Source organism: Cetorhinus maximus, chromosome 4, assembly GCF_964194155.1.
Source record: "Cetorhinus maximus chromosome 4, sCetMax3.hap1.1, whole genome shotgun sequence".
Classification (NCBI taxonomy): Eukaryota; Metazoa; Chordata; class Chondrichthyes; order Lamniformes; family Cetorhinidae; genus Cetorhinus; species Cetorhinus maximus.
In genome coordinates this window covers 20,793,761-20,816,045 of record NC_135882.1, presented here as the reverse complement: position 1 = coordinate 20,816,045, position 22,285 = coordinate 20,793,761, and the positions used below count along the sequence as shown (strand labels likewise).

At 44.9% G+C, this 22,285-nt stretch overlaps 1 protein-coding gene across 3 annotated transcripts in view; it reads left to right on the top strand.

Annotated features, from left to right (window-relative positions):
- LOC144679535 (sperm-associated antigen 1-like) overlaps nucleotides 1–22,285 on the top strand; it is a 503,898-nt gene that overhangs the window by 253,284 nt on the left and 228,329 nt on the right. The window lies entirely within an intron of this gene.

Here is a 22,285-nt window from a genome sequence, read left to right as displayed (position 1 = left end):
TGGATATTTCAATTAGACCATCTCTCTTTCTTCTAAACTCCAGAGAGTCTAGGCCAATTTGCTCAGCTTGTCATCAGAAAACAGCCCTCTCATCCTAAAAAACAATCTAGTGAAACTTCACTGTACTGCCTGCAATGACGTGTATCCTTCCTTAAAGATGGAGGTCAAAACTGCACACAGTGCTCCTGGTGTGGTCTCACCAAAGCCCTGTACAATTCTAGCAAGACTTCTTTGTTCTTGTATTGCAATCCCCTTGCAATTAAGGCCAACAAGTCATTTTCTTTCCTAATTGCTTGCTAACTGTGTGTTCCTAATCGCTTGCTAACTCTGTGTTCCTTGTATGAATACACTCAAGTCTCTTTGCACATCAACATTTAGAGGTTTCACACCTTCTAAATGTCTTTTGATGTCTTCCTGTAGCCTTTCTCACTATCAACCGCAAAACCAATGTTTGCATTTCTTGCAAAATTCTCAATCATGCTCACTACATTTACATCAAAATCATTGATATATGCCACCAAAAGGAAGGTACCTGCTACTAAGCCCTCCAGAACCCCACTGGAAACAGCCTTCCAGTCACGAACACCTACTGACCATTATCCTTTTGCTTCCGGCCACTGAGCTAGTTTTGGATCCAACTTACTGCTTTTCATTGGATCCCATGGACTCTTATCTTTCTGACCAGTCTACCTTGCAAGACCTAGTCAAAAACCTTGCTAAAATCCACGTAGACCACATCAAACTTTCATTGACTCTCCTTGATACCTCCCCAAAAAAATTCAACCCAGCTAGTCAGACATAACCTTCTCTTAACAGGATTCAGGAGCACTGGCTCCCCTTCAGTACCTCACCTAAGAAGTTGTTCTTCAGGGTCGGTAAGATTTGAAAAGCTATTTGACCTTGGAGGGATCATAGTTGGTCCCAATCTTGTCCTTATATGTGTTCACCCAAATGTGCATTATCCAGAAGGAATCACTGGAAAAACTGAAACCCTGCCTGATTAATATTCCCCTCTCTTGTCCTGGGTGCTGAGGCCAATTGTAGAGTACCTGCTAACCTGGTTGAGATGAGTTAATTCAACATGGGTCAGGGATTAAACCTGAGGTCTTCTCAGTTTGTTTGGCTCAATTCCATGCTGGGCAGTATAGCTGTCAATGGGGCTAATGGGGAGGAACATTTTCACTTACATCACATTCCATCCACTGTCATAATCATGTTCACAGCATAAATGGTAGAATGATATTTAAAAGTAAATGTTAATGAGAAATTGACTATATCTTTAAAAGTTTTTGCAGATAGCTTACATACCTTAATGTGTTATGCTATGTTAGTAGAGCACAGTTTGTGTACACCAAAAAAGTAATTTTATAAATTAAAAAGTATGAAATTCTGGAAAAAAAAATTAACCTTACTCATAAATTGATTATCCCCAGTGGTTTGCCACAGGCCTGCCCTTCTTTCTGGACTTGTGGACAAATGTGTCTGTGAGTGTGCTTTTTATTTTCTTATTTTCTTCCCCTTTTCCTGTGGAACTACAATATCCAGTAGGCATTGTGACACCCAGCAAAATGTTTACAAATTAACAATTGTGAGGTACATGTGTCAGGATGACGCATTAACAAATAAGATTTTGATGGTTATTTTACACAAGTGAAGCCTTAAACAAAAATCTGTGCTAAAGGTATTGAAAACAAGAAAGAGATTTGCATTGATCACGGGCTCCCACAAACAACAATATGAAATAACCAGATAACCTGTTCCTGTGATGTTCGATTCAGGGATAATTCCAGGCCAGGGCATTGGGAATAACTCCCCTCTTCTTCTTTGAAATGGTGACATGGGTTCTTTTATTGCAACCAGAAAAGGCAGACAGGGGTCCTCGGTTTAACGTCATCTGAAAGACTGCAACCCCAACAGTGTAGCACTCCACTGGAGTGCCAGTGTTTGTGCTCGAGTTCTGGAGTGGGATTTGAATTTACAATCTTCTGACTCAAAAAGCAAGACTGCCACCAACTGAACCACAGTTTGGAATGATTTTTTTGTGGATCATTGAAGAGAATTATTATTTACATGGCGCCAAAGGGGGGATGTTTATGAGATGTCTTGAAGCAGATCTCAGGCACTGAGGATTGAGTTATCGGTAACTCAGGCCTGTTCCATGAAGAATGATTCAGGTGCTAGTCATTGGAGACTTAACCTTGAGGAAGAACCTGGTTAGTTTATCAAGAACTACAAATCTATTATAGGAAGTAAAGGGCATAAGAAAATAATTGTGCACGTAACAGAACAAAAGGAAGAGTGTTTTGGGGTGGGAGGAAGAAGAATAAATAAAGTAAGCAAATACTTATGTCTATATGGACATCCAAAAAACATTTGATAAAGTGCCACATAATAGGCTTGTCAACAAATTGGAAACCCTGGACTAAAAGGGACAATGACAACATCAATATGAAGCTGGCTGAGTGACAGGAAACAATGTTGGTGAACGGCTGTTTTTCAGGCTGGAGGAGAGTGGTCCCTAGGGGTTAGGACTGGAACCACTGCTTTTCCCGATGGGCAGAATGTTACATTCCCCAGCCAGCGGGTTTGTAGGCAGCCTCTGTGCAATTTTATGCTGGGATGGGCGAAGCCTAGGCTGGCCCACCTTCCCTTGCCCAATTGAGACCCCTAAGTGGCCAATTATTAACTACTTAAGGACTGTTTCCCACCCAGCATCAATTTTCAGGCTGGCGGGAGGAGTTCAGGGGTGGGGGGGAAGCCTGAAAAGTAACACACTTCAGGGCTTGGAAGGGGGTTGGGCCTCCATCAGCAGCCTCCTTTTAACATTGGGCACCCCCTGCAAAAGGACTGGCCCCTGTAGGTCCTCCCTGCCCCCCTGTCCTCTCCACCAACACCCCTACCCCTTCCGCCCAACCTCCAGCCCTCATCTCCCCATCCCACCCTGAGACCCCCCCAAAACTTACGTGGTCCTGCACTCCCAGGACTTAAACCCTGGGGACTGCTTGCAGTCCCAGTCTTGTCCACTGCAGCTTCTGGCATTGCAGGGACTAGAGCTGCCAGGCTGGCAGCTAAGTGAGGCGGGACTTCCTCCCAAGAGAGGGGAGGAAGTCCCGCCTCCAGCCAATTAACACTTGTTCAAGCGTTAAATCGCTGCGGGGCATGCAGTATCGGTGGGGATGTTTTCTCTGCCAACTCCTCAGGTGGCAGGTAGGCAAACCCCACCATCCTAAAAATCCTGGCTGATATATGTTAGTGACTTAGATTTGGATGTACAGGGCACAACTTGAAAATTTACAGATGACATAGAACTTGGAAGAATTGTGAACTGTGAGGAGGATAGTGATAGCTTCAAGAGGACATAGACTGGTTGGTAGAATGTACCAATTCTGGGCATCACACTTTAGGAAGGGTGTGAAGGCTTTAGAGAGGGTGCAAAAAAGATTTATGAGAATGGTTCCAGGGATGAGGGATTTCACTTGCCTGGATAGATTGGAGAAGTTGGGCTTGTTCTCCTTAGAGATGAGAAGGTTGCAATTTGATAGAGATGTTAAAATCATGAGGCGTCTGTTCAAGAGTAGATGGAGGGATCCAGAGGCCACCAATGTAAGGTGATTGGCAAAAGAAGCAACGGCGACATGAGGAAACACTTTTTATGTAGAGAGTGGTTAGGATTTGGAATGCACTGTCTGGAGGCAGATACAGCCATGACTTTCAAAAAGGAAATGGATAAGCATCTTAAGACGAGAAATTTGCAGGGCTATGGGGAAAGGGTGTGGGTGAGTGGAACTAGCGGAATTGCTCTTGCATAGAGTTGGCACAGACCTAACTGGGCAAGTGGCCTCCTGCTGCAACCATTCTATGACTCTATGGGCGATGGAGCAAAAAAAAAAGTAGAATTTTATAATGTACCTAAACGGGAATAAGAGCTTTTGGGGAAGGAAGAACAATATTATTTGCATCTTAAATAAACTTTATGAAGTGATAAGTAAACATTTGTGTCAGTAAGATATTTACCTCATACCCTCATGTACCTTCATATAAGATATTTTTACCTTGCATCAATCATATCATCTGCTTCCATAAATATGCTGCATGACATGTATGGGCAAACTTTTGTCACATTGGGGTAAATTTTAACTTTGCATATTAGTACAAACCCTCTCCTGATTTTTGCTTTCATTGCTGGGAGTGATGTCAAATGGGCTGCGGTCTCGTTATCTCATGTTTTATGTGAATGCAGAGTCAAAATCGACCCCATTTTGTTTGCTTCATTCCAGGCTCTGAATTATTCAAGAGCAATGCCAGTGGGGCACCTACTAGTTGAATATAAAGAGTAAAAAATGGGAGGCAGTAGGATACAAGGCGATTGTTCAATCTTGAATTTACCATTTCTAACATAATCAGAACCATATGATTACTACCTTGTAACTCCCTCAAACATCTATTGACCTGTAATTAATACTGTATCAAGAGTTATATCATATAATTACTCCAATTATGGTACACCAGTAATAGTGAATGGAAAATCTATTCTGTGACAAAGCTTTTGGCTTTAAGATTTTGGCTCACTCCTGATGTTTTTTTTGCTTAACATTACATTTCTCATCTAGATTTTCTGTTATTATAACTTTAACAAATTTAAAATCAGGAATCTCCAGGAATTATTGGACATGCTGTATCAAATCGAAGCCCATGGGATTAAAAGGGCAGTGGCTGTGTGGATACAAAATTGGCTGAGAGGCAGGAAGCAGAGAGTAATAATGAATGGTGGTTTTTCAGACTGGTGCGGTAAGTCAACAACAGCGTTTCCCGGTACCACTGCTCTTTTTAATATACGTCAATGACTAGGGTTTGGGAATACAGAACGTTATTTCAACATTTGCAGGTGACACAAAACTCAGAAATGTTGTTAAAAGTGAAGAGGATAGTGACAAGAGTTCAGGAGGAGACAGACTGGAGAAATGAGTAGACATGGCAGATGAAATTCAACACAGTGAAGTGATGCCTTTTGGTAGGTAGAATGAGGAATATAAACAATTGGTACAATTTTAAACGGGTTACAGGAACAGGGAGACCTGGGGGTGTAAGTGTACAAATCTTTGAAGGTGGCAGGCCAAGTTGAGACAGCAGTTAAAAAAGCAAGCAGAAGTATTAGCTTCAGAAGCAGAGGCACGAAGTACAAAAGCAAAGAGATTCTGCTAAACCTTTATAAATCACTAGTTAGGGTCAGCAGGAGACTTTGTCCATTCCTGTGCACGACACTTTAAGAAAGATGTCAAGGCCTTAGAAAGAGAAGAGTTACAAAAATGATATGAGGAATGTGGGACTTCGGTCACATGGCGAGTCTAGAGATGTTGGGTTTGTTCTCCTTATAGCTGTGAATTTTAAGGAGAGATTTAATAGAGGTGTTCAAAATCATGAAGGGTTTTGATAGAGGACATAAGGAGAAACTGTTTCCAGTGGCAGAAGTAAACAGAGGACACAGATTTATGATAACTGACTAAAGAATCAGAGGTGAGATGAGGAGACATTTTTTTACATAGAAACATGGAAAATTTATGGCACAGAAGGAGGCAATTCAGGCCATGTCTGTGCGCAGCCAAAATAAAAGATATATCCTGCCTAATCCTACTTCTCAGCTCTTGGTCCAGAGCCATGGAGGTTACAACATTTCAAGTGCATATCCAATTTAAAAAAAAATTGATTAGCATCGCTACTTTTATCACGTCTTCACACAGTGACTTTCAGACCCCGACCCACTGGGTGAAAAAATGTCTCAACTCCCCTCTAATCCTTCTTCCAATTACTTTAACTCTCTGATCCCTGGTTGACCTCTCTGCTAAGGATAAAAGATCACTCCTATCCACTCTATCTAGGCTCCTCATCATTTTGTGCACTACAATTAAATTTCCATTCAGCTTCCTCTGTTCCAAAGGGAACAACTCTAGCCTATCCAATCTTGCCTTGTAGCTAATATTCTCCATTCCTCACAATATCCTCGGTTCCCTCTCTAGTGTGATCTCACCCTTCCTGGAATGCAGTGATGAGACTTATGTGCGGTACTCCAGCTGTGGCATAACTTGTGTTTTGTACTACTCTAGCATAATCTCCCTGTTCTTATACTCCATGCTTCAGCCAACTAAGGACTCTTCTATGCCTTCTTAACCACCTTATCTACCTGCCCTGCCCAAATGGATTACCTCATGCTTCTCTGGATCATTTGCCACTTTACTGCCCATCTATAGTCCATTGATATCTTCCTGTGATCCAGAGTTTTCTTCCTCACTATCAACCACATAGCCAATTTTGTCTCAACTGCAAACTTCTTAATCATGTACCCCCACAATTAAGCCTAAATCATTGATATGTGTCATAAAAAGCAAGGGAACCAGTACTGAGCCCTGGAGGACCCTACTTCTCAGTCTCAAAATTATTTGTCAACCATTACCCATTGTTTCCTGCTGCTGAGCTAATTTTGGATCCAACTTAGCACTTACCCTTGGATCCAAAGCTCTTATTTTTCTGGCCAATTGCCATTTGGGATATTATCAAAAGCCTTGCTAAAATCCATGCAGACTATTAGAAACATGTTACTCTCATTGTCCATCTCCGTAACCTCCTTTAAAAAATTCAATCACATCGAGTTATGATCTAGAATGCACTGCACTGAAAGGTTGATTGAAGCAGATTAAGTAATGACGTTTAAAAGGGAATAGGATAAATAGTTGGAGGAAAATTGTAGCACTAAGATGAATACATTTATGGTTGGGATAGACAGATTTTGGGTCTCTCGGCGAATTAAGGGACATAGGGAGTGGCCAGGAAAATGAAGTTAAAGCCCAAGATCAGCCATGATCGTACTGAATGGCAGAGCAGGCTTGATGGGCCCTCTGGCCTACTCCTGCTCCTATTTCTTATGCCATTAAAGGTTGGAGGATTAATTGGATTGCTCTTCCAAAGAGCCACCACAGTCAACATGGGCCAAATAGTCTCCTCCTGCTGTATCATCCTGCGATTCAATGCTATGGAATCAGCTAGGAATCCTGATGGCTTAACTCATCGTACTTGAACTGCCTGGTGTGATCTGAGCCACATAGAGCAGGATCTGTATCAGGTTTGACCCTCAGTCTTTGCTGAGTTAGCTGGGGCAGAATGTTTAGGTTGCCAGGTAGGCGCAATTGGTGGGCCTGGGATTAGCCCAGGAACAGACCACCGACCGTGATCGGCCCCTGACCCCGATTTCACGCTGGTTGGCTAATTAACAGACAGCCAGTGCGACGTGCGCGTTGAAATGCTCAGCGCTGCTGGCTGGGGCGGGTGCTGACATAAGCGCGGGCGGGTACTGAATGAAAGCTCCCTGAAGGCAGAGAGCTGCCTCAGGGAGTTGAAGACTTTAAAACCAATAAATAAAGATTTTAACATCTGGAAAAAGATGTCCACGCATCACAATCGTCAGCTGAACATATACATGATAAAAATGCTGTCCATAGATTTTTTTTTTTAAACTTAATAACGGAAACCTCATCCTGCCCTTGGATGAAGTTTCATGAAAAATGCAAAGTCCGCCTGGCCAATTCGCCCGTTTGTCAGCCATAAGATTGGACGGATTGTGACAAATCAGAGACAATTGTAACTTTAATTACACTAATCGACCTCTTAATTGTCAGCAGGCGCGCTTCTGACTTTTGCATATGTCCACTGACCAAAATATTGCGCGAGCGCAGGATGACGTCAGGACGCTTGCCCGGTGTCATCTTGTGCGATTTCATGTCTGACCGGGTTGGGTGTGCGCCCGCACGTCAATCTAAAAATTCTGCCCCTGGTTTGCGAACAGGCCAAATGCAGGCAATTGACCTGACCAATATCTCCATTGTCAATCATTATCCAATTCTCCCTTTCGGATAGACCGGGCGCATACAAATTGGCTAGTAATGTTTTCAATTTAACTGTGATGTCGTAGAGAATTACACAGAACACTGGCATTATCTAAATTCTTGGACCATAGTTGCTGGATGAGATATTGACATTTTTTTGAAGCTGCGGACCTGTATTTTAAAGGGGTTGATATCGAGTTCCATTTATGTTTCTAAACTGCTCAACCTTCAGTCCTATGGCTCATGATGTTACCCAAGCTCTTTCACATGTTACATCTTTTTGAAGCACTTTTCTGTTTTCAAGATTTAACACGCATCTAAATGTTTGCGAGATATTTTCTCTGGTTCTGAGTATGATTCTGTGAAACTAAATGGTCTAATCTTCAAAAATTAGATTTGAAACTAAATCAGATCTAAATTGATTTAGATCCATCATCTAAATGGATGATGCTTCCAATGTGTAAATCCTTCACTATGTAGTCAGACTAGTTAAACCGAATCTGACAAGATTAGCATCGCAAGATAGGAAAATGTTCGGCAAGCTATCATTTTTAATCAACCGAGTTATAATTGCTATTCTAATATTTTGCCAATAATGGCCTGTTGCTTATAATATGATTTTACATGTAATTAAGGCCTTCTATGTTAAAATGTGTAGTTGTTTGATTTAATATGGGTTAAAAGATAAAAGGGTATTAAAAGATAAAACACAAACATAAACTGATTTGTTTAATGAAATTTAATGCAAAGCAGTGAAGGATACAAGGCTATTGTTCAATCTTGATTTTATCATTTACAAGATAATTGGAATCACATGATTACTGCCATGTAACTAACTGCAAGCATCTATTGACCTGTAATTAATACCTTAGCAAGAGTTATATAATTACTCCAATTATGGTATTCTAATAGAGTGAATGGAAAATCTATTCTGTTGCAAAATGATTTGATTTTGGTTCACTCCAGATTTTTTTTTTTTGCTTACTGTTACACTTTTCAACTAGATTTTCTACTGCTGCAACTTCAACAAACTTAAAATCAGGAATTTCCGGTAAATTCTCAACATGCTGAATCATATTAGCCTACAGGATTAAAGGGAAAGTGGATGTGTGGATATGAAATTGGGTAAGGAAGCAGAGAGTAGTGGTGAACAGTTGTTTTTCAGGCCGGGGAGGGTGTTGTACAATGGTGTCCTCCAGGGGTAGTTGTTAGGATGACTGCTCCCTTTGATATGTATTAACATGTATGTATTGATATGTATCTGGACTTGGGTGTCCATGGCACAATTTGAAAGTTTGCAGATGGTCCAAAACTCGTAAATGTAGTAAACAGTGAGGAAAATAATAACAGACCTCAGGAGGACATAGACTGATGAAATGGATGGACACATGGCAGATGAAATTTAAGATACGGAAATGTGAAGTGATGTATTGTAAGTGATGAAGTAGCAAGAGAGGCAATATAAACTAAAAGGTACAAGTTTAAAGGAGGTGGAGGTACAGAGAGACCTTAAGGGTTCACATACACAAACCTTTGAAGGCGGCGAAACAAGTGGGTAAAGCTGTTTAAAAAAGCATAAGGGCACCCCTGGCTTTATAAATAGAGGCATAACGTATAAAAGCAAGGAAGTCACGTCAAACCTTTAGAAATCACTGCGTGGGCTTCAGCTGGAGTATTGCTTTCAATCCTGTGCACCACACTTTAAGAAGAATGTCAAGGCCTTAAAGAGGGTGAAGAGGAAACTTATCAGACTCATTCGGACTCAAAACGTTAACTGTGTTCCTCTCCACAGATGCTGCCAGACCTGCTGAGTTTTTCCAGGTATTTTTGTTTTTGTCTTATCAGAATGATACCTGGGGATGAGGAACTCCTCCTATGTGGAGGGAATGGAAATGCTGGGATTGTTCTCCCTGGAGCAGAGAACGTTAAGAGGAGGTTTGGTAGAGGTGTTCAAAATGAGGAGGGGTTTTGAAGAGTAAGTAAGGAGAAACTGTTCCTGCAGTGCTGTAAGATTCTATGAATGTTTTAACATTAACATTTACTTGGACTCCGTATTATTGATTTACTTGTGGTGCATTGTTCCTGTGTCAGTATTGCCCTTTAAGGTTCATGTGCTGGTAGCTATAACATAACTCGGGTCTTGCCTGTAAGACTGTTCACATTAGCGACAGGAGTGGAGCAGACAATACACCCTTCACAATCTACTACTATTACGTCATGGAAATGAACCATGTATTTGTGCACTCCAGTTTTACTCTTACCACCCACTGTTTTCTTTGTTCTTCCCCAGAATGTACTGACACGTGCAGGGACACAGTTTCACAGGTGCTGCCTCATGTCTGGTACCTCCCTCATGTTTGTCATGCAGCAAGTGTCAGCAGACTAATCGTGGGGTAAATAATTGCCAAGCAAAGCCAAATTCTGCCCTTACTTGGTGCTCATATACACAATTACCAGCAGGGATCACTGAAGAATGACTGTGAACAGGAATTTAGGGCTCCTGGCTGATTACTTTTCTCTTATTCTGAGACATGACAAATTATATCACTTTTAACACTGCAATTGAGTTGAACTAACTCAACAAAAGACAATCATAGAACCGGAATGTACATGGGGAAGGGTAGAGGTGGGGGAAGTGGGGGCAGGCTACCTGCCTTGTATGACTTCATTTAAAATGAATTTTATGTTCATCAACATGAGCAATTTTAGAGCTGAGAGAATACTTTGTTTCAAGACTGGGGGTTAGTATCAAGAAATCCCACATCAGATACATGATTAAACACAGATTAAAGTTCTTCAATTGCGCTTCAGCAAGATCTTTACAAGAGGATATCTACTGCAACAATCTGGCATTTTCCATTCTTACAGCAGTCATCTTTAAGTAAGAATGTCAAAATGCTGTCAGATTGGCATGGTTTTGTGCTGTGGGTCTTTGCCCATTAGAAACTGGATTAAGACTGCCCGAACTCATTTTAATAGGACCATTACAACTGGCAAATTGAGAAGGCCACATCCCATTGGTCTGGGCGCCAGTCCCAGAGGTGACAGACCAGTTTCTAACCTCGTGTCACTTAGTCTCCCAGACTTCATCTATATGGCTCATCATCGCACTGTGTGCTGGCACTAGACATGATCTCACTAAAGGATTAATTATTTTGTTGCATTCACTGCCCATCTGTTGAGTAATAAGCAATTAACGGGGGCAGTATTAGGACTGTGCAAGTCATGAAATTGCACTGTGCCCCAGGCAGTCAGGGTTCCCGAGCAAATCCAATGGAAGGACATCTGTATGTATTTAATATCAGTGTTTAGTAAAATTTAAGAGCCCCAAAGCAAACCTTGGGGCTCGTAAATTTGCAAGGGGCCCCTACGGGGCACACTTCGCTCCTATTGGTTAACAGAAAATTATGCTATACATTATAAAATAGCTTTTTAGCTTAAATGTTGCTACATTTATGCTAAGGAGAATTCATGTGTACTGCCTTCATGAATAGGTTTGAGGTGCACAGGAATGGCAGAAGTCATTTACAGGCCGAACAGCAGAGAGCTGCTATTGTCCATGTTTATACATTACCTCCAGCCTCAGTTAATCCTCTAAATCCTTTAATCCCTATTTGTAGCCCATGCGTCAGATTTCCTGTGCACTGTGGTGTAATTTAACCTGGCCCTGGCTGCTATGGAAACAAATGATTGTTTCGTGCATTTTCTTATCATACTTTATTCAATTAACATGAGCAATAGTCTGGAACATGTTAGGTGCACTGTAGCAACCAATTTGCAGCTCAATGAAAAGAAAATAACATACTAGTGTAACGTTTCTTATCTTTACCCTTAATAAGCTTGACAACCTTATATATGCTTTGTAAAGAAAATGTGCTAAGTGGTAGAGACACCCAGGATGCCACTGCAGAGAATGAACCACAAGCTGCTTTCTGCAACAGTGCTGAAAACCACAGTAGTTTGTTAATAAACCACACCCAAGTCTGCTATCTTGTATTGGGTTTACTTGATTGAAAAACACACTTAGCAGAATCCAATTTTAAAATTCACAAACAGCCATAAAAACTTGGATTAGCATGAATTAAACAAATAAATAAACCCCATGAGGCTCGAATTGTTGATGTTTGAAAAAAGCATTCTGAATTTGATTATCTGGCATTATCCACATCGGTAAGTGTTTTAAGGCGCTTCACAATTGCAAGTCTTTTCCCCTTCAGCCACCATGTTTTCCTTTTTAAAAAAAAAAAATAATTCTGAGGATGTAGATGACACTGGCAAGACTGCAATTATTGCGCATCCTGGATTGCCCCAAGGGTATTAAGGTTCAACCATATAATGTAGCATGCGGTTGCGTGTAGTCCAAATCAAGTAGGCATGGCAGGTTCCTTTCCCTGAAGCGTAGTTGGGCTTCTATGACAATCAGGCAGTCTTCATTTTATTTACCAGATTAATGGAATTGAATTCGCCGTGGTGGTATCTGAATTCTCAGCCTCTGGATTGCTAGTCTATTGCATTAACCACTGTTCCCTGTTCCCATATTATGTGCCCAAGGAAAATTGTAATAAAAATAATGTTTTTTGACAAATAAATGAATAAAGATTAAACTTATTCAGACAATGGCATTTTCTTTTTGAAATCACATGATTTCCTTGCTTTTGTATTCAGTGCTACTATTTACAAATCCATGTATCCCATACCCCTTCTTAACCTCCTCACTCCGTACCCTGAACCAATTCATTTCTTGACCTATCTGCTTTGGATGGGGAAAACACTTCTAATTTAATCGCCGTTTGGACTGGCATGCTAGAGTGAGAAAGTGAACTAATACAACAACTGAACTCCTCTCTCACTTGAGTGTTGAGGATTGATGGATGAGCTGCCAAAGTTCCCACCTTGAATGAAACATTCTCCCTTAAACAGCTGTCAAATTCCAAATGTCAAGCCATTGGCCCATCCATTCACAACAATTGTATGTCTACCACTCTGCTTGACCACAACCTCACCTCCAAATTCCATGCCCTAGTCCCCTTTAAAACCATTACCGTCGCCCAACCTAGCAATTTCCCCCAGTATGGCCCTCGTCTCTGGTCCCTTAAGTCCATGGGATGCAGACTTGAAAGTATATGATAGACAACTGATTTACTCATTCACCATCGGATCTGGTTGGACCATAAAGCACTAAAACAGGTCCTTCTCATCTACCGAAACTGCTCAGTACTCCAGCATCACTCTGGAATGCAACAAAACCACCAGTTTTTTTTCTCTGCTGCAGAGCGTCTCCTTAAACACCTTTCCCCTGTCTCTTCCACCACTGCCTCCAACACCAAGTACAAAGAGCTCATGAGCTTTTTTGTCACTACCGTTGAGATTATCCAATCATTTGCCTCTGCTGCTTCCCTCCCTCCCCCTAGCACACAGAGTCAAGCTACCTTTAAGGTTCTGTTCCAGCCCTCAGCTAGTATCATTCTCTAGTTTCTCTGCTGTCATCCTTAATGCCGTCTCTGAGCTCATCATATTCATTGGCCTATTCCCACTAAATCGCTGACAACGCATCTCCCATTTCCTGGTTCCCAAGTTAGCTGATGATAGCAGTTCTCCCTCATCTGGTACTGTCCCCCTTTTTAAAAAAAAATCAACCCTTGATCCCTTCCGACCTTGCAAACTACCTCCCCATTTCCAAACGCCTTTTCTCTGCAAAGTCCTTCAATTTTCATCTTCCAAATCTGTGCCCATCTTTCCCAGAACTCCATGGCCAGAATTTTCCCATTGGTGTGCAGGGGTGGGCTCCGCACGCCGATGTGTAAAATGATGCGCGGTGACGGGGGGAGAGTGTCCCGAAGTCACCGTGTGCCATCGCGATATTTAGGTGGGCGGGCATGCAATGTTCTCTGATGCACACCCGCCATTAATTAATCACCCAGTTTAGTCCCTTGAGGCAGCAATTGTCTGCTATTTTACAGAGCCCGTGCAATCTTCAGGACATCGCACAGGTGCAACGGGCAGGCGGGTAGGAGACATTTGTATAAACCTCATCCGCGGGCGGGATAAGAGGGGTGAGTGGGGTCGTGAATGGTATCTTTCAGGTATTTAAGTTACTGATACTTGCCTGTACCAGCTGCTTGGGCAGGAGTAAAAGTCTTCAGGTCAGGACTCTACAGTAAAGATCATTTCTGGGACCTGCAGCTTTCAGGAAGCCTCCCCTTAGCCTGGGAATGGGAGTTGTGCTCTCCACTGGAGGCACCTCCCCTGAGGAGGAAGGGAGGGCCAGAAGGGGGAGGAGGCCAGGTGTCCACATTCAGCCTCCAGGGGAGCCACCTTTGGCAGGAGAGGCGCAGGCCCAGGGAGCACAGGGCCAACAGGAAGTCCAAGGTGGAAGGGGCCGCAGAAGACGTCACTATCCTGTTGCCAGGGTTTACAGGCATTGAAGCAGCTACCTCAATATGCCTGAGGTCCAGTGCCGAAGGAGGCTCCATCTCTCTAGGGAGACAGTCACTTCCACCTGTCAGATGATTGACCCTGAGATCTCAGCAAACTGTATGGGAACCTCATTCCAGTGGCTCAAAAGGTCACAGCTGCCCTCAACTTCTATGCCTCTGGCTCTTTCCAGGGGTCGGTGGGTGATCTCTGTGGAATCTCCCAATCAGCTGACCACACTCGTGTCAAGCAGGTGACAGACGCTCTGTTCCGGTGTCAATTGAGTTTCATCCACTACCGCTGGGATGAGGCCAGCCAGGCTGAGCGAGTCAGAGGCTTCACGGCCATTGCTGGCTTCCCCCGTGTCCATGGTGCAATAGACTGTACACATGTGGCCATCAAGGCGCCAGCAGGTGAGCCCGGTGCCTTCGTCAACAGGAAGGGCTTCCACTCCATGAACGTGCAGATAGTGTGTGATCACAGGATGCTGATTCTACAAGTCTGTGCAAGGTACCCAGGCAGCTCCCACGACGCTTACATCCTCAGACACTCCCAGGTGCCGAGGCTCTTCAGTGCTCCAGCCCGGCTGCATGGATGGCTGCTGGGTGACAAGGGCTATCCCCTCAGAAGGTGGCTTATGACGCCTCTCCGCCATCCAAGAACAGAGGCTGAGCAGCGGTACAATAGGAGCTGCGCCTCCTCAAGGGCTGTGGTGGAGAGAGCCATCAGTCTTCTCAAGATGCGCTTCCAATGCCTGGACCGCTCAGAGGGTGCACTCCAGTACACTCCAGATCGTGTGTCACTGATAGTGGCTGCATGCTGCGCTCTACACAATCTGGCGCTGGAAAGGAGTGACGCAGTGGATGAGGAAGACGTAGACACAGTTGCTCCGGATGCACACGATGAGTCCAGCAGTGAGTCCGAGGATGAGCATGAACAGGAGAACACTGAGGGGGTAGACACTGACCCGGGCATACTCCAGGGAGGCAGGGACACCTGGGAGGCTTTAATCCAAAGAACCTTTAGCTAGCCCACCACAGATGGACCTTCAACACACGCCAGGGCTGCAGGCTCCATACTCGATACCTGAGTGCAAAATCTGCCTGGATAGTAACATTAACTAAGGCCCTTGTCAATAAAACTCAATGTCAAACAACTTACTCATAACATCATGGGTTCCCGTTCACTTGCAGAAATAAGTAATCACCCTGAGGCATGGCAACATATCAAAATTTATTGAGAGAACAAATGTAACTTCATAAACCAAAAAAAAGTGTTGGACATCACACCAAGTCTTCAATAAACTACTAAGATAAAAGCAAAAAACTGTGGATGCTGGAAATCCAAAACAAAAACAAAAATACCTGGAAAACTCAGCAGGTCTGGCAGCATCTGCAGAGAGGAGCACAGTTAACGTTTCGAGTCCGAATGACCCTTCAACAGAACTGTTGAAGGGTCATTCGGACTCGAAACGTTAACTGTGCTCCTCTCCGCAGATGCGGCCAGACTTGCTGAGTTTTTCCAGGTAATTTTGTTTTTGTCTTCAATAAACTACGATGGGCCAATGTAAAAACACCAATGAGAAACCTGTGGTGTGCCTAAGGTGCCTTAAATTTACACCTACGGGTGCTACGTCTTGGTGCTGTCCCCTCGCTGGCACTGGTATCTGAGACAGCCTGCTCACTGTGCAGTCCTGTTGGCTTCGATGACCTTGGCGGCCGTCCTCTGGCCCATGGGGCCTTTGATGGCCCTGCCTGGGAGAGAGCGGCCAGACCCACAGCTGGCATCTCTGCAGTCGCCGCAGCCTCATTGGATCCCACGGTCACTGGTTGAGGGGCAGAGGAGCTGCGGCCCTCATCCGCAGTGCCCTGAGAGGAGCCCGCAGAGACGACAGGCAGCTGCTGCGCCGATGTGAGGGTGCTTCGGACCTCCCTGCTCACCGTAAATGGATGGGCAACGAGCTGGGATACAAGGTGCCCAAACCATCTCCCACACAGGCAATGACCAGCTGAGGTCAATGCCGCTGTGAGGGCTTGCAGGTCCGAGTGCAACCCCAGGAGGCCCTGATTGTTCTCCTGGAGATGCCTCTCTATGAGAGTCGCCACTCTCTTCATGGAGGAAGCATGACACTCGGCCGTGAGGCTAATTGCATCAGTGATGCTCCGCGTGGATTTATCCAGCACGGGTACCATGCCACGCATTGCCTCATGTATCTCTGCCAGATCGTCCCGCATACCCTGCTGCACTTCCAGTGTTTGCTGCCTTATGGACGACTCCAGAGGCACATCATCAGCCACCAACCGAGCATATATCTGGTCCCCAGCAGTGCTCCGACTGCCGGCGCCCTAGACACTCTCTATCTCTGCCCACACCTCAAGCAAGTGTGAGGTGCCCTCACCGCCGTGCCCCAGGACAGTAGTCGAAGATCTAATTCCCACCGAGGTGCTAGTATCTGCACTGGTGCCTGGCTGGCAGAGATGGTGTGACGCTGGTGAGTGGATTTCCTCTGGGGCCTCTGGGTGAGTGGATTTCCTCTGCCCCCTCCTCCCGGCCCTGCTCCGGTGATGCTGAAAGGAATAAAAAGGACATTTGATTACAGTGCAGACAATGTCAATTTGCATGCCGCTCCCCCGGATCATTATGCGCTCATCCTTCCATAATCAATGGTCAACTCATGTTGCTAACTTCAATCACTGAGCATTCAGCAGTGCCATGGCTTTTGGGACACATATAGTGACCTGACTGCTTGCCAAACATACCTCCCCGTGGCACCCCAGCCTCACCGCCATCAGTGGACCTGAGGGCATGGTACCTCTCCAGATCCATGGCCTGCTGCTCAAAAGGTGTCAGGATCGCCAACTGGGCCTGGCCTCCACCAGTCCACATCCACTCTGCGGAATTGTGCGCAGTCTTCTCCTGGAAAGGAGAGAAGAGCATCGATTAGTCCAGCCTGCACCTGAATTCCCATCGCATCCCTGCCAACCCAGCCAGATTGGGACATTGCAAGACTCCAGTTCTTCGTCACCCAGCAGATGCCGCACACTCACCCAAACAAGCCAGGGCTGACCCCTCCCCACATTGCCCAAATGCTGCCCCCTTCACATGTGGCACCACAAGGTGTAAGTTTGCTAAGCAAGGAGGCACAAGCACGTGGAATGCAAAGACCAGCAGATGGATTGGTGTCCCACCACCTGGAAGCTCCCCTCCCAGCATATTAGCACCCTGACTCCGACATGCTTCCCAGTTCCAGCACTCTGCCTAGGTGCAGATCCTTGACTTTCACCCCCATTCTATACTCTGGGTGTCAGCGTCACACATGCTGCAGATGCAGAACCCATCTCAGCACAACCCCCTCAGGGTGAACTGGGCATGGGCAATCTCTGCTAGCACACCCAGCGAGGGATACAGGCCGTGAAGGCTGATTGGAGGGATTCAAACATGGGGGAGAATTTCCCCATGTCGGGTGGGCTGTGCGGGAGCGATCGGGTCCGCGCTGCCATTTTATGCGGGCGGGCCAATTAAGGCCCGCCCAGCGTATTTCATGACTCCTGAGGATAGCAGGAGTGGGCAGGCGGTGGTGGGTATGCACAGACCACCAGGTCCAATGGTGACCCGGCAGCCTGTTTAAATGAAGGCTGTTACTGTACACAGAGTTGCTGGGGTGGGGGGGGGCGCTAGGAAGAAAGGGTGACGGCTACATTAAGTGACCTGAGTCAACATGGTGCTCATCCTTCCCGAGCGCAGGAGGTCATTGATCCTTTGCAGCACTGGACCCTTGTGCACTGCACCATATCATGGGAACTGACACTCTCAGCCACCTCCTCCCACGCATATTTGGTCAGGTGGGGAGGCCTCCGCCTCCTATCCCTTGGAAGAAGGACCTCCCGCTGCGTTGCCACCTCATCCAGGAGGGCAGTTCAGCACTCGTCAGAGAAACAAAGGGCACAACGTGCCACTGCCCTACCCTCTGGCCTGGCCTGCCCCGATGGCCTACCCTCCGGCCTGGCCTGCCCCGATGGCTTACCCTCCGGCCTAGCCTTCCCTGATGGCCTACCCTCCGGCCTGGCCTGCCCCCTTGCCCTACCCTCTGGCCTGGCCTGCCCCAATGGCCTACCCTCCGGCCTGGCCTGCCCCGACAGCCTACCCTCCGGCCTGGCCTGCCCCAATGGCCTACCCTCTGGACTTGTGTAATGCACATTATCCCTCTGATGTGCTCTTCTCCCGGCCATTGTGAGCAGCCTTGCAAAGGCTGCCAGGCCTTTATTTAAACCGGCCGCCAGGTCGCCATTGGACCTGGTGGTCTGTGCATGCCTGCTGCCGCCCGCCATTCCCGCTATCCTCGGGAGTCGAGAAATATGTTAGGCAGGCCTTAATTGGCCCGCCCGTGTAAAATGGCGGCGCAGACCCACCTGCTCTCGCACGGTCCCACCCGACATGGGGAAAATTCTCCCTTATGTTTGAAACCCTCCAATCAGGTTTCACCCCCGCCACAGTAACGAAATAGCTCTCAGTCACAAGTGACGCCTTATTTGACTGTGACAAGGGAAAGCTATCCCTCCTCATCCTTTTTGGCCTATCAGCAGCCTTTGAGACAGTTGACAACACTATTCTCCTCCAGGGCCTCTCTACTGTCATCCAGCTGGGTGGGACTGCACTCGCTTGGTTCTATTCTTATTTATTTAACTGTAGCCAGAGAATTACTTGTAATGGCTTCTCTTCGCACTCCCGCAGCACCACCACCTCTGGTATATCCCAAGGGTCTATTCTTGACTCCATCCTATTGCATAGTTACATGCTGCTCCTCAGCAACATCATTGGAAAACACAGCATCAGTTTTCATATACATGTTGATGACACCCAACTCTACCTTACTACCTTCTCTCTCAATCCCTCTACTGTCTTTAAGATTGTCAGACTGCTTGACCGGCATCCAGTACTGGATGACCAGGATTCTCTCCAACTAATTATTGGGAAGACTGAAGCCATTGTCTTCAGTCCCCACCAATTCTGTTTCCTTGGTAGCAACTCCATTGGTCACCCTGGCAACTATTTGCAAAACAAAAATAAAAATACCTGGAAAAACTCAGCAGGTCTGACAGCATCTGCGGAGAGGAACACAGTTAACGTTTCGAGTCTGTATGACTCTTCAAGTCATTGAAAATTATACCCGGTCTCAAACCTAATATGCAAAACAGTCCAAGGTGGCTATATTGCACAACCTAGCTGATACTCCCCCTCCGAACCATCATTAACAACATTTTAAGTGGCATGTCTCATTCTGGTAGGTCTCCAATTTAAGCTGAATCTGACCTTATTATCAATAACAAATTAAAACAAAATCTATTCCAGACCATCCATGTAAAAGTGGCAAAATGTGACACCCTCTTTCCAACACTGCAGCTCCTCCTCGCAACAGTGTAGCCTGCAACTCAGAAAAGGCATATACATAAAACCTTAATTTCTGGTTAATCAAGTGGGTTTGAAATGCTGAGTGCCCTGGAATTGCTGGCACACAGCTACTGTTAGCATTGAGTGACTGACGGATTCAGCTTGGCCATTGCAATTACCTCCAAATGTAAACAGACCCAGACAGCCACATATGCTTTTCTTTAGCACGTGGATTGGATTGTTAACATTTCAAATCTTTACTTTGACTTGAGCTATTTCCCCTCTGAAGAACGTACAGAATACTTGCATGTTATTATAGCCTGAATATTAGTCCTGTTAGAGTAAATGATCCAAGTATAAATAATGATACTCATATGCAAGTCTGAGGAAGAATAGTAAAATCACACAAGCCATTCATGACTGAGTGCCCTCATAGATTTAGCTTTAGGGCAAAAGTGGCACAAAATTTAAAGTGATCAATATTCGATTTACAGAATTCCAATTCATTTTGGATATTCATACCATCATAAGAAATGGTAGCAAAGCCCCTCACTGTAGCACCCCTCAACCCACCTCAGTCTCATACAACATGCAAGGCTTCTTACAACCTCATTAACAGAGCAATTGCACTACACAGCCTTTCCCCGACTTACCTCTTGATGAAGCCTAGTTCATGTACAATCATATAACTTTAACCACACTTCAGAAATATTTAATTGGCCAAGAAGCTCTTTGGAACGATAGAAAAGTTACAGTGCAGAGAGAGGCCAATCAGCCCATCATATCTGTGTTGGCCAGGAAAAGGTGAAAAAGGAACTAGCGGCCCATTTTAATCCCGCTTTCCAGCACCTGGTCTGCAGCCTTGCAGGTTACAGTGCTTCAGATGCAGAGCCAGGTACCTTTTCAACGAGTTGAGCGTTTCAGCCTCAACCGCCGATTTAGGTAGTAAACTCCAGATGCCCACCACCCTCTGGGTGAAAAGGTTTTTCCTCATGTTCTCTCTAACCCGTCTACCAATCACCTTAAATCTATGCCCCCTGGTAATTGACCCCTCAGCTAGGGGAAACAAGTCTTTACTGTCTACCCTATCTAGGCCCTTCATAACTTTGCACACCTCAATTAGGTCACCCCTCAGCCTCCTCTGATCTAAGGAAAACACACCCTAGCCTATCCACTCTCTCATCATAGCTACAATTTTTAGCCCTGACAGCATTCTTGTAAATCTTCTTTGTATGCTTTCCAGAGCAACTATGTCCTTCCTGTAATTTGGAGAACTGTACACAAAATTCCAGCTGTGGCCAACCAATGTTTTATACAGTTCCATCATTACATCCTTGCTTTTGTATTCAATACCTCATCCAATAAAGGGGAGCATTCCATATGCTTTCTTTATCACCTTATTCACCTGTCCTGTCACCTTCAGGGACCTGTGAGCACGCACTCCAAGGTCTCTCATTTCCTCTACCTCTCTCAATATCCTCCCATTTATTGAGTATTCCCTTGCTTTGTTTGCCCTCCCTAAATGCATTACCTCACACTTTTCTGGATTGAATTCCATTTGCCACTTTTCGGCCCACTCAACCAATCCATTGATATCATTCTGGAGACAACAGCAATCTTCTTCACTATCAACTACACAAGCAATTTTTGTGTCATCTGCAAATTTCCCAGTCATACCTCCCACGTTTATGTCCAAATCATTAATATATACAACAAACAGCAAGGACCCCAACACTGAGCCCTGTGGAACACCATTGGAAACTGTTTTCCATTCGCAAAAACATCCATCGGCCATTACCCTTTGTTTTCTGTCACTGAGCCAATTTTGGATCCAACTTGCCACCTTCCCCTGTATCCAATGGGATCTCACTTTCCTGACCAGTCTGCCATGTGGGACCTTGTCAAATGCCTTACTGAAATCCATGTAGACAACATCCACTGTACTATCCTCATCAATCCTCCTTGTGACTTCCTCAAAAAATTCTATTAAGTTAGTAAGACACAATCTTCCCCTAACAAAACTATGCTGACTGTCCCTGGTTAATCTGTGCCTTTCTAAATGACAGTTTATCCTGTCGCTCAGAATTGATTCCAATAATTTGCCCACCACTGAAGTCAGACTGGCCCATCTAAAATTTTCTGGCCTACCCCTTCCACCCTTTTTAAATAATAGCACAACATTTGCAGACCTTCAGTCCTCTGGTACCTCGCCTGTATCTAGTGAAGATTGGAAAATGATACTCAGAGCATCCGCTATTTCCTCCCTGGCTTCCTTTAATAACCTGGGATACAATCCATCCAGCCCTGGTGACTTATCCACCTTCAATGATGTCAGTCATTTCAGTACGTCCTCTCTAACTATGCTTATCATGTGTAATGTTTCACACACGTCATTAACTAGGATATCTATTCATCCCTCTCTTTAGTGAAGGCAGAGACAGAGCACTGATTGAGAACGCTGCCCACATCTTCAGCATCAATGCACAAGTTACCATGCACATCTCTGATAGGCCCTACCCTTTTCTTAGTTATTATTTTGCTCTTAATGTATTGGTAAAACATCTTTGGGTTTTCTTTGATTTTACCTGCCAATATTTTTTCATATCCTC